The sequence below is a fragment of the Saccopteryx bilineata genome, chromosome 2 (genome assembly GCF_036850765.1).
Source record: "Saccopteryx bilineata isolate mSacBil1 chromosome 2, mSacBil1_pri_phased_curated, whole genome shotgun sequence".
In the NCBI taxonomy this organism is placed as follows: Eukaryota; Metazoa; Chordata; class Mammalia; order Chiroptera; family Emballonuridae; genus Saccopteryx; species Saccopteryx bilineata.
Window position 1 is genome coordinate 182,965,200 of NC_089491.1, and position 14,862 is coordinate 182,980,061.

A 14,862-nucleotide genomic window follows, 5' to 3' on the forward strand; every position below is an offset into this window, starting at 1 on the left:
CTCACAACTGAATCTTACTTCCTACAAACTGATGGCCCATAACTGTGTAACTAAGACTCTAAGCCAATAAATTTGCTCATTTTTAGGTAACACCATTAGTTGTATATGCACATAATACATATATTTTGTGCTTTGTTAGTCACAATAGTCTACCTTAAGTTCCTCAAATAAACTAAATTCTTTGGCATAGCAGAGCCTTTACAAATGCTGTTCCACTTCATAGACCACCCTTCTCCCATCTCCATGTGGCCAGTTCCCTCATATTCAGTAGAAATGTCACCTGCTTAGAGACTTTTTCTCATGACTTCACAATTCAATCAAGGTACTTTCCCCACCATTAGTTTTCTCTGTTTGTATACTATGTTTTCATTACAGCATTTATCCCAGTAATTCTTTTATCTGTTTGTTTAGGTGTTTGTCTTTTATTTGTGTCTATCTGTCTTCTCCAGTAGAATGTAGGCTCGGACCAGATTTGCCTTTTTCAACATTGTGCCCCCTTCATGCCTAGAATAGTGCCTGGTTCAGAGTGCATACTCGGGAAATATGTGTTTAATGAATCAATGAATATGTATGTGCAAGACTTGGAAATTCATTTGATTATAAATTATATGATTCCACTTATGGGATATATCCAGAATAGGCACATCAATAGAAACAGAAAGTCGGTGGTTGCTTAGGGCTTGAGGTCAATGAGAGGAAAGAATGATGACTGCTAAAGAGTACAGGACTTTTTGGGAGAGGTTTTTTGTGATGGTTGCACAATTCTTCAAATGTACAAAAATTATTAAATTGTACATTTTAATAGGTGAATTGTACAGTATATGAATCATGTACTAATAATGCTGTTCCCTCACTCCCCCCCCCAAAGAAAGAATACATTTGATTAATCCATTGGTTGACTGATTTAGGGCTTTTTTACATTTTGATAAATGATGTATACTAACCTATATTTTACTCATTTTTATAACATTTAAGAGTACTATCAAAATTAAATAAATATCAGGTAGTGCTATTAAGGCAGTCAAATAACAAAGAAGTATTTATTCAACATCTACTATAAACTGTGCAAGGTATTAGAGGTAACCAAGAAGAAAAATGCCTCCACCCTGTCCTTCAAGAGTCTGAAGAGCCAACTTAATCTCAATTAAGACGATTAAGATGATAATAGTGAGGATCACTGTATCAGAAACCTCTTGTAGCCCATCTCCCATTCTCCTCTACCCGTTTCCTCCAGCCGCTGCTTTAGCAACTAGCAGTATACAGATGTAACCTAAGGACTTCTCCCCACAGCTTCCAGCAGGGAAGCCACAGGGGGCACTGCAGAACTGCTCAGCCATTCCAACATACATGCAAAGCTGAAGTAGGTGGGCGTTAACAACTAGAATAAGCCTGGACCACAGGGGAGCTGATGCATACATATCCATTCTCCTGTGTCTTATGTGCACAATTCTCAAGGGTTATTATATACCACTTCTCAAAGTTTGCCCAGTGGGAATGAGTCATAATTGTCCACAGCAGTAAAGAGCTAAGAAATGCATGTTGGATAAGCCATTACTTCTTCCATCTTCTCTTTTCCAAGTGCTCCACTTCTGTCCCAGAATCATTTCCCAAAATATACTACCTGGAAAAGCCCTTGTTTCAGGCTCTGCTTTGGGAAAGTAAAGGGGCCTCAGTTTCAAGCAATTTACAAAGTCTGCTTCTCTGTTCCCATCACCTAAACAAGAGGAACCAAATCTTCTGCATCCAAAGAACAGATAATGTCAATCAAATAAAATAGCCATAAATTCTGCTTAGGTCTACACACTTGCCAAGCTAATTCATTCAAAATCATTTATTCCTTCATTAAATACCGATTGTCCACTATAAACCGGCTCTCTTCTAAGTTCTGGAAATACAGCAGTAGACATAACAAAATTTGCACTCTCTCAATGTTATATTCTAGTGGGAAAAAAAATAATAAACAAGTAAATATATGATATGCCAGGTGGTGATAAGAGGTATAATAAAAAATAAAACAGAGTAAAGTGGTAACAAATGATGAGAAGAGATTGCAACCACAGAAAGAATCTCTGAAAAAAAGTGATATTAGAGCAGAGATCTGAATGAAGTGAGAAAATCAGTCCCAAAACTACCTGGAGAAAATTGTCCCAGGCTTATGGAACAGCAGGGCAAAGACCTGCAGTTAGAAACGAAGCCGATACATTCAAAGGAGAGCAACGAACCAGCAGACCTGGGGTTGGAAGAGCAGGCAAGAGGCAGATTGGCTCTCAAAGGCCAGGGACAGAAGCTTGATTTTATTCTGAAGGCAAAAGGAAGGCATTGGAGAGTTTTAAAAAGGGACAGGGATATGATTGACTTTACATTTCTATAAGATCATCCTAGCAGTCGTGAGGTGAATTGGCTGCGGGAGGGCAGAGGGGGAAGCGGGGAGGGAGGCGCCCATGAGTTGTAACAGTCACCGGAGAGAGGTATGACAGGAGGAGCAGAGACAGGGAGGGAGGAAGTACTCAAATGATGCAAGCACCTGGAAGAAAAGTAAACATGTTAGCTCTGCTGAAGCACTGTTTTTCTTGCAAATTAACATTTTGACAAAAGCTATTCATATTTAACCAAAGTAAATTTTAAATGAATTTTTTACAGAAAATATAAAACTGTTCTGCAATATTACATGGTGTTTGTAGTGTTTACAAAGAAAAGCAGAGTCTTATTTGTTAAGCATTTATGTTAAGGAGTGAACTTAGAACAGACTCCCCTCCACCCAGCCAGTCACAATCAGGAGGAAGTACAAGGTCAGATGTAAAGTACATACGTCAGGAGGGAAAAGAAATCCTAGGCTCTCCCGTAACCAAGGAATTTGAGGGATAAATCAGCACAATTAAAAGCAGAGTAGAAATTTTTCTTAAAAGTATTATTGCCAATTTTTGTTATTAAGGACATCAGCATGGGGGGGAATCAGAGGTTTCAACAGAAATGGTAAGATTTCAGATCTACAGATATTTTTAATAAATGTAAAGAGCGTACTTTAAAACTATTTCCACAAAATGTATTTTAGAAACATTCTTTCCTTGTTCATTTATCTTATCTCCTCCTTTTACATCTTAAAAAAGACAGCACTTGCACAAAGATTAAACCTAGATGTCAAAATGCAAACAGTACTTTTCTTCTTATGACATAGGTGTCTTTTTCTTTCTTTAACAAAAACTTCATATTTTAATGGCCAACACATAAATAGCACTTACTATATGCTAAACACTGTTCTAAGTGCTTTACATACATAAATGCATTTCATTCTCACCGCTATATTAGGCATGTACTGTACTATTATTTGTCCCATTTGATAGATGAAGAAATGGAGGCCCCAGAGAAGTTAAATGTGTTGGCCTAGGCCTCACAGCTGGGAGCAAAAATTCAAACCCAGGCAGTCTGGATCTGTGCTCCTGACCACTGCTCACATCACCTCTTTCTGTGCTGTATGGATGGCAGCTTGGTTTAGGAGGTGGAGAAAGCAGCACCTAGAGGATGCTATTGAAAGAAAATGACTGAGGAGCTGAAGATACATATCTCTCCTCAAAAGCTAATTCTACCATGTCGGGAAGACGCCAGTGACATTTTCTAATCCTGTCGAACATCTCTCCTAGAAGTGTGATTCACCTCCCATATCAGAGGCAGCTTCTCATATTCTGAGGGTTTCCTCCAGCTGTAGCCGTCAAGTGCTAGCTTGCCTCGTAATAACAGCAGGGCTTTGTGCCCAAGAAGCTGGATTTTTACTCAGCAGCGTGTGATTAAGATCTGGTTTCAAATACAAGGCTTCCTTACTTCTTCTTCCAGGGGATTTCACTTAAGACTGAGAAAATTCCCTTGCCATCAGAGGATCTTAATATAAGAGGAAACAATTCTATTTAATTATAGGCATTTTTTTCCCCTCCAACTTAACTGAATGACAAATTCAAAATACCATTCACCAAAGCATGCCCTCTTCTTCAAAAGGGCCTTTTAGCTCTCATCTCAAGAAATCGACCTGGACATTCCCAAGATTCATGCAATTGCCTTAACACACTAAAATAATGCAGTGACTTTTTAAATAAACAATGACTGTTATCTTACAGTACCCATATTTAACTGCATAAAAATCCAACATAGAAGACTCATCAGATATTAGTATCTGCATTTGCTAAAGCAAGAAGCAAAAGGACAGAGTTCATAAGTGGCCTGTGGTGGCACAGTGAATAAAACATCAACCTGGACCACAGAGGTTGCTGGTTTGAAACCCATATGGCAAGTAACCAATGAACAATTGAAAGTGAAGCAACAATAAGTTGATACTTATCATCCTCCCATCCCCTATAAAATCAATAAATAAAATCTTTTTTTAAAAAAATGTCTTACATGGGATCACATAAGTAGGTGAAACATGGAGAAAATACGTAGATATGGCTCCATAAAAGTGAAGAGCAAACCATTCATTTGTCCACAGAAAGTGAATCAATCACTGAGCTGGATTACAGAAACCTGACATGGGCCCAGTTCCATGATAATCAATAGAGGTCCATAGAGAACCATTTGAAATTCCCAAGCAAGTTAGTTAACCATCTGCATCAATTTCCTTATCTATATAGTCCCTATATCCCAGAATTATCATGAAGATTAAATGAGGCATTATATGCCAGGATTGAGCATAGTGCCTTGCACAAAGGATTTTAATAAATATTATAAAACTTTGCCCCTAACCAGGTGGTAGCGCAATGAATAGAGCATCGATCTGATATATGCTGAGGTCCCAGGTTCAAAACTGTGAGCTTCCCAGCTTGAGCACAGGATCACTGGCTCAGCTGAAGCCCCCCAGGTCAAAGCACCTATGAGAGAGCAACCAATGAACAACTAAAATACCACAACTATGAGTTGATGCTTTTCATCTCTCTCCCTGTCTATCTCTGTCACTCTCTCAAAAAAATGAAAAAATAAACTACAATTAGACCAATCTAATAATGATTGAGCTCCTCTCACCACAAGGGTGGAGAGTTGGTTTAGATCAGTGGCCCCCAACCTCCGGGCCGTGGACCAGTACCTGTCTGTGGGCCATTTGGTACTGGTTCGCAGAGAAAGAATGAATAACTTACATTATTTCCGTTTTATTTATATTTAAGTCTGAACAATGTTTTATTTTTAAAAAATGACCAGATTCCCTCTGTTACATCCATCTAAGACTCACTCTTGACGCTTGTCTCGGTCATGTGATACATTTATCCATCCCACCCTAAAGGCCAGTCAGTGAAAATATTTTCTGACATTAAACCGGTCTGTGGCCCAAAAAAGGTTGGGGACCACAGTTTAGATGACATATATCAGAAATGATGGATAAAACTCTTCCCAAAACTGTGAGATTATATAAAGAGATAGCATCTTGATTAATGTAAGTCCATCTAACACCTATATGCTGATATAAAAAAAGCATGTTCTCAGAAATTTTTATATACTGTATTTCCCCCTGTATAAGACGCCCCCATGTATAAGATGCACCTTAATTTGGGGGCCCAAAATTTGAAAAAAAAATGTATTACATAAAGTTATTGAACTCAAGTTTTATTCAATCATAAAATTCATACAACTCCTCATCACTGTCAGAACTCCCATCCATTAGCTTGTCCTCATCTGTGTCTGATGACGAATCAGACGAATCATTGTCTTCAACAATGAGCACAAAAACAAGCGCAAAGAAGCGGGAAATGCAAGTAAAAGAAAATCTACAGCCACTGTATGAGACGCACCCAGTTTTTAGACACCAATTTTTTAGAAAATGGAGTGTTTTATACATGGTAAAATATGGTATTTATTAGAAAAAAATCTGACAAACAAAAAAGAGCCTTACAAAAATACATTTGATCAAATGTTTGGATTAACAAACTAGTTCATTTTTCCATTAATAACATCATCATTTCTTGTTTCTTATACTTAAAAAAAAAAGAAAACCAAATATAAGAACCAAAACTAAATCACAAAAAAAATCAATTAATGCAGCCATTATTATCCTAACCCTTTAGCATTCTATTATATACTGGCTATGTTGTCCTTCAGTTTCTTCACAGGTTTTTAGCTATCCCTACTAAATTAGAAGCTCAAAGACAGAAGCTACATGATCTACTTTCTTTTTTATCCCCTACAATGCTTGCTAAAATTTCCAGTACATAGTAGATAGTACTTTGATAAGACCATGGTAGCTGTGAGCTAGACTCTATATCAAGCCTTGGCTAAGATGAGCACATGGAACTCACATGCATTATAGGAAAGAGTTAAAATTGGAACAACCACTTTTGTAAAAGTGTTTAGCAGTAGTTACAAAAACTGAATATACACAAACCCTAATGCCACAGCACTCCCACTACTAGAGCATATTCAACAAATATGCATAAATATGTGCACACACACAAAAATGCACCAAATGTTCAAAGCAGAATTGTATGGAATAATCCAAAACTGAAACAATCTAAATGTCTTCCAAGATACAATAAATATATGAATTATGGTATATTTATATTATGGAATACTGTGAAGTCATGAAAATAAACTATGGATTCTAATTAAACTATATCAAAAATGGTGACTCACAGAAGCATAATGTTAAACAAAAGAAACCAGACCCAAAGAGGATCATATTTATGATTCAATTTATATAAAGGTAAAAACAGGTATAATGAATGTATAAAGATAAAAGCCTTGGGAAAAAGAACATAGGAGAGACTTTTAGATACTAGTAATAAAAAATAATAATTTCTGTAAATAAAAAGCCTCAGGACCAACATCACTGTACTCCACTGCTCTCTTCCCTCTGCCTGTTGCAATCATGATAATTTATAAGTGTTCTATAGGAATTATAAAAGACAGAGAATAGAATATCACAGCAAAAACACTGGCCTATAGAACCTTCTTTGGGGGCCTGCTGTGTTCTTGAACTAACTCTGTGGGTTAGTCAAGTTGCTAAACTTTTCTGTGCTCACTCACCTGGAAAAAATAAAATGATCTCTTTTACCCCTTGGGCAGCACAATACATAGTGAGGCTTTGTATGTAAAAAGGAACACAAAAATATATTATGATGACAACTAGTTAAAAAATATATAAACATCAGAAAAAAACTATGGAGAGCTACAATTAGCTGCTAAGTGAAGATACTGTGAAGAGGTTGTAATACAAAAAAAAACATTTGATGAGGTAGGTGTGCTCTTCACCTCTCACTGCAGCTTCCCTCTCACACTAGTCTCATTATATTAAGTCACATCCTCCCTCTCTCCTCCATAAACTGTCCTAGCTAGAGTCTCATCAGATATTACCACCAAGCCCTCACTGTTGCTGTCATTTACTGATACCTGGGTCATTCCGACTCATTGTCTGACAATTTAAGCTCTATGATTTTATAAAATTCACTATGATTTTGTAAAATTCAACTACTATCTTAATTTTTGTCTTCTTTAATTCATATATACATAGGCCTTCTAACACCTGGCCTCTTCTTGAATTTCTCTCCACTAATAATCACGTCTTACACCGTATCCTAGTCACTGGCTCTCAAGTCATGTTATTCACCTTGTTACTTACCTACCAGCCCTCCACAATCTAAACTCCACACATCTCCCTTCCTGACCGGTCCTCCTTCAAATTCCTTCCTTCCAGTACCTCAGTTCCCTCCAACAAAGCTTAAACCCTGCAGGGATTGGCAGAACATTAATCCTGCTAATTTTTCACTGTCCTTCACCCTTTCCATGGCAAACATTATAATCACTTCTTTGCATATATCCTTGACTCTTCTTCTCTCTCACTACCATCAATCATCTCTCACATGCATTATTGCCTTAGTCTTCTAACAGTTCCCCTAGCTTTTATCTTTATTCACTGATAATCTATTCTCAACCCAGGAGGGTCCTTTAAAAATGTAAATGAGGTCATGTCATTTCTCTATTCAATACTCTCTGTGGCTTCCATCTCACTCTGAGTAAAATTCAAAGTCAAGTGATGGCTTACAAGTCTACTTAGGATTTGTGTCCCTTCTTATTTCTGGCTTCCCCTCCCACTACTCTTCTTTTCACCCAGTCCAGGCCAAAAGCACTAGTCCGTCCACTCTACCTCAAACCCACCAGGTATTCTCTTGTCTCAGGGCTTCTGCACTATCTGCCCTGCCTAGAATACTCTTGTCCTCAATATATCAATCTGATTTCTTCTTTGCCTTCGAGTTTTGCTCAGATCTCAGCTTCTAAATATGGCTTATCTTGAAATCTTATTTAAAATTGCAAACCCCACCTGACCAGGCAGTGGCGCAGTGGATAGAGCATCAGACTGGGACGTGGAGGACCCAGGTTCGAAACCCTGAGGTCTCTGGCTTGAGCGCAGGGGCTTATCTGGATTGAGCAAGGCTCATCAGCTTGAGCCCCAGGTCGCTGGCTTGAGCAAGGGGTGGGGTCACTCGCTCTGCTGTAGCCCCCTCCCCCCGTCAAGGCACATGTGAGAAAGCAATCAATGAGCAACTAGGGTGCTGCAACGAGAAATTGATGCTTCTCATCTCTCTCCCTTCCTGTCTGTCTGACCCTCTCTCTGTCTCTGTCACACACACAAAAAAAATTGCAAATCATGTGGTGGCACAGTGGATAAAGCATCGACCTGGAACACTGAGGTCCCTGGGCTTGCCTGGTCAAGACACATATGGCAGTTGATTAAAATTGCAAATCCCCACCCCAGCCTAGAACTCACAATCCTCTATACCTTGCTCTATTTTTCTATTTACCATTGTATTTTTAACTGTCTACTGTATGATATAACTTAATTATTGTTGGCTACCTTTTTCTTGTCCTGTCTACCACTAGAATTCAGACTCCATCAGGACAAATGTTTTGATCTGTTGTTGGGCAGATAGAATATATTATGCTCACTTTGTTAAAGATGGCGCTGCCCACATGGAAGCTGCTGCCCAGGTGATATTAATGTGTGTTGGGGCGGGCTGTGGGCAGGCAGGATCCTTGTAGCCTGGGGTTTGGTTTTAAGACTAAGCCTTTCCCACCCTTTTTGATGTGGGGTGGTGCAATCCCATCATGCATGGATAAGTGACTTTGTATTAGAGACTTACCTATTTTGTATATTGGATTAAAAGTTTTGATTTCTACACTATAAAATGGGGATAGAACGGGAGCTTGCTCTCTCGGTTCCTGAAATTAGCATTAGAGAGCAGAGCAGAGAAGGGCCACGTGGAGGAGGCCAGGAGAAACAGCCAAGATGGTGGAGTGTTGAGTGAAAGGCCAGTTTGTGCAGAGTTTGTGCAGGGAGAAGGAAGAAGATGGGGAACAGAGATGAGTAAGTCTGGTGAGCTGGAAACCTTTGATTCTAGGAAACTCGGATAAGTAAGTAGCTTTGTGAGCACTGAATGTGAGTGGGTTTTGTAGCCCAGTGTGTGTTTTTACTTGCCCGCCGGGTGCAAGCTAGGATTAAAAATGATGGCCCACCAGTTTTTGGCTCCATTGTTTCTTTACCAACTATCCGAATCCAATGAGAACCTGCATGGGCCAGGCTGCTGTGATGGTAGCCCTGGCTACTGGCTTTACATCTGTCTTGTTTGCTTGTTTATGCCAAGTACCTAGAGCAATGCCTAGTATAGGGTAGAATTAAACATAATATTTCTCTATGTGTGACTTGCTGGACTTCAATAGAACCAGAACTAGATTGTAGTAAAAACTCCCAGATTCCTCATTTGCAATCTTTCTATAAGAAGTGGGCTCAAAAAGAATAGAAAGTTCCTAATTGACCCAGATGGTATTGTCCAGAAGTTCATTTCTACATTTTCCCCCATAGGTATCAAATATTTTAATTGTCAACCCCAAAGTCAGTCTATAAAATTATATTTAACTTAATTATCTAAAATAATACCTATTGAAAAAGAATAACAATGAATTAAACCTCAAAATCAATTAATTAAGCAGAAATACAAAACACAGGAAAATGTGGGAGGTGCTGACTATACCTATTACCTTGATCGTGGCAACGTGTCATGGTACAGGCCTATGTCCACACTTATCAGATTGCACACAGGAAATATGTGCAGTTTTTGTACATCAATTATATATTAATAAAGCTGATTTTTAAAAAGCAAAACAAATAATGAAAAGTATGATTCTATCTCGAATACCAAAACTTAAGAGCAGCTATATTTAATTAAATAAAGAGAGGAAAAAGACCAAATCTTTTACACCAACACTGAAGGGGACCTCACGGCTCTTTCAAGGTTACTAGAAATGTATTCTTTATTGTGTCTATTTTTCCTGCATGGTTTCCCTTCTCCCTCTTATAAGTGGATCACCAGCACTGCTCTTAAAGGGTCTTTTCAACTCATCAAAATGAAATAAAAAGAGTGGAGAGCAGGTGTTTCTGATGTTACTGGACAACAGCTGGAAAGAGGAAAACAAAATGGTGTAAAAAGAATGAAAATTACTTGAGCTGAAAATAAGTGTATTTTAAATGAGAAAGGAGCATCTCCTCTCAGCTTAGACATGAGTAGAAGGGGGTAGAGGGGTATTTCCAAATCTGATGGGAAATGTAACAGTGTGTAAATTGCCTTTGGATAAGCAGAACGAGCAAGATAACTGTTCAATTAGTGAATCAATGAATAGTGAATGAGTTCATAAGTTCATATAACTCTAGGATTGCTTTCACTCTGGGAACAAAAGTGCCAGAAGTGGTGTTATATTTCTATGTTGGTCAGTCATACTGGCTACCTTTTAAAAGTTCTGATGTTATATTTGCATTGTCTCCACATTAGACTTGCTTCTTTCTCTCTTTCCAATAAAATCTTAAATACAGATCATTGTGAATACAGACATGTTTCTGAAAATTTACATACAATATAAGTTAATTTCAAATACATATAGGCAAATACATGATTTTATAGTCAGTTACATTTATATAGCACTTTCCAGTTTATTAGCCATTTTTTAATGTGAAATTTCAGCATCAAAACTATTTTCAGGCATCACATACCATCTAGTCTGGTTCAAACTGTTTGTTTTAAGAACAAGAAAATGAGGTCCAGAAATAGCCAATCATTTGTCTCAGGTCACAAAGTGAGCCTAAAATGCAGGCTCCCTCTCTGCCCATGCTGCTTTCTTTCCAGTAACCCACACAAGTAAATCAGTCAGGCATTTCTACGTGCATTTGACAAATATGGAAAGTGAAGTGTGGACAAGTAATGTGTCCTAAGCTAAACAAAGAGTAAGCAGCCCAACTCAAGTTCAATGTTCCTTCTATGCACACCTGCCCAAGGCAAATCATGTCTGAAAGAGGAACAACCATGAGCCAGTTAATCTTGGATCATTTTATTAAAAATTGCATGTTATAAAAACGAGACTAAGAGACATGGACAAGAGTGTGGTGGTTACCAGGGGTGGGGGGAGGGAGGACATGGGAGGGAGGGAGGGAGAGAGTTAGGGGGAGGGGGAGGGGCACAGAGAACTAGATAGAGGGTGGCGGAGTACAATCTGACTTTGGGCGAGGGGTATGCAACATAATTTAATGACAAAATAACCTAGACATGTTTTTTTTGAATATATGTACCCTGATTTATTAATGTCATCCCATTACCATTAATAAAAATTTATTATAAAAAAAAATTGCATGTTAGCCCTGGCCAGTTGGCTCAGTGGTAGAGCATCAACCTAGTGTGTGGATGTCCCAGGTTCAATTCCCGACCAGGGCACACAGGAGAAACGTCCATCTGCTTTTCCAACCCTCCCCCTTTTCTTTCTCTCTATCTCTGTCTTCCCCTCCCGCAGCCCAGGCTGCATTGGAGCAAAGTTGGCCTGGGCACTGAGAATGGCTCCATGGCCTCCGCCTCAGGCGCTAGAATGGCTCGGGTTGTAATGGAGCAACGCCCCAGATGGCCAGAGCATCGTCCCCTGGTGGGCGTGCCGGGTGGATCCCGGTAGGACGCATGCAGGAGTCTGTCTCTTTGCTTTCCGGTTTCTTCAGAAAAATACAAAAAAAAAAAAATGCATTTTATAATTTTCATATCAAGCTCTATTAAAATAAACCTGTTGCTTTTTAAATACTATTAAGACTCATATCAAGAATTTATTATTGTACTTTTCGTCTTTTGATTTATAAAAACAGTTTGAACCAGTATAAAATCTAGCCTGATAATAGGAGTGTTGACTAGATCCTAAATTCCCTTCCATTTTTTTTATAGCACATGATGGACTTTCTATTTGTTTTGTAAACAAGGTACAGAGATTTGTAAGGTTATTGTTTCTGAAAGGTTTTGTTTTTTGTTTAACCTTCCTTTCTAATTCATCTTTGCTTTTTGTTGACCAAGGCAAACAGGGTTGTGTAGTGTGCCCTCTGCTGGTGAAAAGAGGAAAATATCATACTTTACCCAAAGAGATCCTGTGAATTATGTGAATATCTGGTATTACCTAAAGATCTAAAATATTAATCTACAAATAATTAATTTTTAAAATAATAGTTATGTTATAATATGAACACTTAATTTTATACTGAAAACAAATTGAATCACAGAATTTAAACTTATTTTGACATTACTTTTACTTTACTACTAAGTCTAACAGAGGCTACAGCTAGAAAGAGAAAGTAAAATTACTCTCAGGTAGATGGAGCCATTCCAGTTTTCCACCATACTTTGCCAAGCAAACTCAATTGCTTACCAATTACAAAATGATTGCAAGCACTGACACTGTCCTTTAGTGGAAGTCACCAAAGTTGGTGACTGATATATGATCTCTCCAATCATTTTCTTTTTTTTTCTTTTTTTTTTTTTTTTGTATTTTTCTGAAGCTGGAAAAGGGGAGAGACAGTCAGACAGACTCCCGCATGCGCCCGACCGGAATCCACCCGGCACGCTCACCAGGGGGCGACGCCCTGCCCACCAGGGGGCGTCGCTCTGTTGCGACCAGAGCCGTTCTAGCACCTGAGGCAGAGGCCACAGAGCCATCCCCAGCACCCGGGCCATCTTTGCTCCAATGGAGACTCGGCTGCAGGAGGGGAAAAGAGAGACAGAGAGGAAGGAGAGGGGGAGGGGTGGAGAAGCAGATGGGCGCTTCTCCTGTGTGCCCTGGCCAGGAATTGAACCCGGGACTTCTGCACGCCAGGCTGACGCTCTACCACTGAGCCAACCGGCCAGGGCCTCTCCAACCATTTTCAATCGGTGTTCTATAACTCCCCACAAACCTATTTAATATCTGCTTGCAAAGCAAAAAGAGAGAGAGAGAGAGAGATCCTCAACTGACCACCCACTGTTCATTATTATTGTATGCTTTGGACTCGGGAAAATTACTTACACTGACAGCTATAAACTTAGGATAATTTTTCTAACCTCCTAAAGTAGTTTTGTGAACTAAATGAAAATATGTATACATTCATTATTATGGGTGTTGAGAAAGAGGTCTTGCCCCTGAAGCATAAGAGACATGCTATGATGATGACTGTCCCATGTGATCTGTCACCTGGCAATATCTCCTGCCATTCTCCTCTGCTACGGCCACCCTGAGCCTCTGCTAAGCTCACCATGCCCCTGAGGTTTCTACACTTGCTAACCCCCTGACTGTAGCATTCTTTACAGATACAGCCACATTAAAAGGATCTTCCCTGATCACCTTATATACCTAATTCCTTTACCCTGCTTTTCTTCCCAGCACTCACTGCTGCCTGTTATTACGGGGATTCTGTTCTGTTTCTAGCCCACAGCTTCCAATGAGGAGGCAAGCTCTGTGAGGCAGGGACTTTGCTGACTCGGTTATGCTCCATTCACAGTGACTGACTGGCAGAGTACCTGGTACATAGAAGGCAATCAATTCGTACGTGCTGAATGAATAAATAAATGTACTATGAGGGATATTAGAGAGGTCATTTCTGCTTTGAATGAAAGAATGTGGTCCAGTGACGTCTAGAGCCCCTTCCTGAGATTTTATAATTAAAATCATTGCACATGAACAGACCCTAGGATTTTCTAGTTAGTTACTAAGACAGTACTTTCAGAAGTCCTTAAAAATTTAAATGCACTACCATGTAAAATATTTTCCTTCTGGATTGCCATCTTTTTTGTTTGATCAAGCGTTTGAGGACAGAGTAGAACAAGCAAAAAGAGCTATAAAAATACCACATTCCTTGAAATGGTGAAGTGGTTAAATGTTAAATATTTCACACAGGTTTTACTCTTTAAAATTATGCATATAATAATGCTTCTCGGGAACAAAAAAGAAAAAGCAGTGTTGGTCAAATAAGTTTGTAAATATGATATATATGTTTGCTCGCTTGTGACTTATATTGGGTGTGGGGGACAGGCTATAAGCAGGCCAGGTCGTTGTAGCCTGGGGTTTGGTTTTGGGACTAAGCTTTTCCCCACACCCTTGACTGATTGTATGATCTGGGAGGTGCACTCTCATGAGGAATCCAATTATGCCTTGGATAAATGACTTTGTATCGGAGACTTCCTTGTTTGTATATTGGATTAAGGGATTTTGGTTTTCTACACTATAAAGTGGGACAGACCAGGAGCTTGGACACACGGTTCCTGCTATCACAATTGCAGGGGCTTCCCTGATCCCTTGCCCTTCATGGAAAGAGCTGGTTTTCTGCTTTTCCCTTGTCTTCTTTTGTGGTTTGCCTGTCTTGGTGAGACACCAATAAATAGGATGGCCCCCCATCCTCTGACTCCGCCATTTCTTTATCGTCTGCCCGAATCCAATGGGAACCTGCATGTGAATGGCCACGATGGCGGCTCCTGGCCTTACAAGCAGTAACAGAAAAAAAGACATAAAACTCCAATGTGTGAGCATATGCTAGTACCTACCTTTTTTTATTATGACACTACCAAACCTTAT

At 39.2% G+C, this 14,862-nt stretch overlaps 1 protein-coding gene across 2 annotated transcripts in view; it reads right to left on the reverse strand.

The window, feature by feature from the left end:
* Positions 1-14,862, reverse strand: part of TAFA2 (TAFA chemokine like family member 2) — a 574,649-nt gene that overhangs the window by 347,247 nt on the left and 212,540 nt on the right. The window lies entirely within an intron of this gene.